The following is a 2078-nucleotide window of genomic DNA, read 5'->3' as shown; positions in this document are numbered from 1 at the left end:
AGGCACCCGGCTTCCCTTTTGTTCCCCACCCTCCTGCCCTGGAACCGTCCCAGCCCCGCTCGGGATCACTCCTGGCTGATCCATCTGGCTCCAAGAGTGAGGAAAGTTCATTCCAGACCCAGCTTGAGGTTCCCAGGTGGCCGCTTAGCACTAACATCGCAATCTGTATGCGACTTTTCAATCAGGCGCAGAGTAACAAAAAAGCAGGAGCCATTAACATTCGGAGTTACACGCCAGCAGTAATGAGGGGGAAATGCAGCGAGTGGAAATTGAGAACACCCATTCCGAGAGGTGTGGGGCGGGGGGATGGGGGGATTCGGCTGTGCTTGGGCGAGGATCCAGCGCTTGAATTAATGGTGCCATTACCCAAGAAGGGGCTGCAGATAATGCTCATTCTTAAAAATGTCTTTTCTGGCAATTAAAGAGCTGCAGTTATTGATTGTTATTGATTTTATGTCCCCCCCCCATTTGCATAATCTCTTAAAGATGAATGATTCATGATGTGTTTATTATAAGAATGGACAGAGGAATTTTCTCTTTTTTGGGGGGGGGGAGGCCTCCAGAAGGAGACTGAGGGTGAGATCCAAATGTGACGTGGCTGGGAAGGTGGGTGGCACCTTTGGCACCGGCTCAGCGAATGAACCGGCTGCTGCCCCCACGGCTCCCATTTCCCGACAGAGTTCTCCCTGCAGGAGCCTGGGGCTTTTTACAGACCTTTGTTGTTCTGCCAGCCATAAAGGAGACAAGGACTTGAGTACAGGCACTTGAGCAAAGAATAGCGGCACTTACAAAGAAGGGCTTGCAAAAAAAAGGGCCGCTGTTCTCTTTGACACGTGCTAAAATGGGGGTCTCCATCCCTTCCTGAGTGTTAAAGCAGGGAAGAGCTGAGGAGGCCAGGCGGGCTCCTTCACAGGGAGACATGGTGGGCCTGCATTTTGTGCCTGAGCAGATAACGGTGGGTGAGGGAGGATTCTCCCAAAGGAAGCAGCCATATCTTGGAGCTGGAGCTAAACCGCATGCCAGCTGGTACAACTCCCTGTTCCAAAGCGGAATGATCATCTGTAGAAAAATAATGGGCCGAAGTGAAAGAAGAGAGAATAGGGGAAGGATAGACAGGGGGAAAGGAGGAGCCAGAGGACAGGTCCATGAAGACCGGGCAGCATACAGTTGTAGGAACGGGGAAAGAACTCGAGGAATCCGGAACGAACAATGTCAGAGGTAAACATTAAGCCAGGTGGGGACTGAACCATAAACACACTGATCAGGAAGGAAGGCAAACTCTTGACAGCAATGGCAGGATCAAAGAGCAGAAGAAAGATCAAGGAGGAAGATAAAAGAAGAGACCATTTTCTGCTTAGAGTTGGAAGGGACCTCCAGGTTCATCTAGTCCAACCCCCTGCACAATGCAGGAAATTCACAAATGCCTCCCCCCTCCACACCTGCAGTGACAGCTGTTCCATTCCCAGAAGATGACAAAAAACCCTCCAGGATTGCTTCATGACCCCAAAATGGCAATCAGCATTTCCCTGAGCGTGTAAAAAAGGTCCACAAGAACTAAGCACTGAGGCAACCTTTCCTGTCCTCACTCCCATGATCTGCCTAAGTTCACAGAATCCACATTGCTGTCAGATGGCCATCTAGCCAGCTCCTTCAACCTTTCCTCATAGGACTTGGTCTCCAGACCCCTCACCATCTTCATTGCTCTCCTCTGGACACGTTCCAGCGTGTCTATATCCTTCTTAAATTGTGGTGCCCAAAACTGAACACGATACTCCATGGTACCATCACATTGTGTGATCTTGACACTATACTTCTGTTGATACAACCCAAAATTGCATTTGCCTTTTTAGCAACCACATCACCCTGCTGACTCATGTTCAGTGTATGGTTTCCTAAGACTCCTAAATCCTTTTCACACATACTACTGCTAAGACTAGTCTCCCCCAACCTATAATTATGCATTTGATTAATCCTACCTAAATGCAGAACTTTACATTTATCCCCACTGAAATTCATTAAATTTATTTTAGCCCAGTTTTCCAGCCTGTTGAGATCATCCTGTATCCTGACTCTGTCTT

The 2078-nt window shown here is 48.7% G+C and overlaps 1 protein-coding gene across 1 annotated transcript in view; it reads left to right on the top strand.

Annotated features, from left to right (window-relative positions):
- Nucleotides 1-2078, top strand: part of LOC107107514 (paired box protein Pax-2a-like) — a gene marked incomplete at its 5' end in the record, with an annotated part of 81004 nt that overhangs the window by 59536 nt on the left and 19390 nt on the right. The window lies entirely within an intron of this gene.

The sequence above is a fragment of the Gekko japonicus genome, unplaced genomic scaffold (genome assembly GCF_001447785.1).
Source record: "Gekko japonicus isolate JY-2015 unplaced genomic scaffold, Gekko_japonicus_V1.1 scaffold3125, whole genome shotgun sequence".
Lineage (NCBI taxonomy): Eukaryota > Metazoa > Chordata > Lepidosauria > Squamata > Gekkonidae > Gekko > Gekko japonicus.
This window is presented reverse-complemented; position numbering and strand designations above follow the sequence as displayed.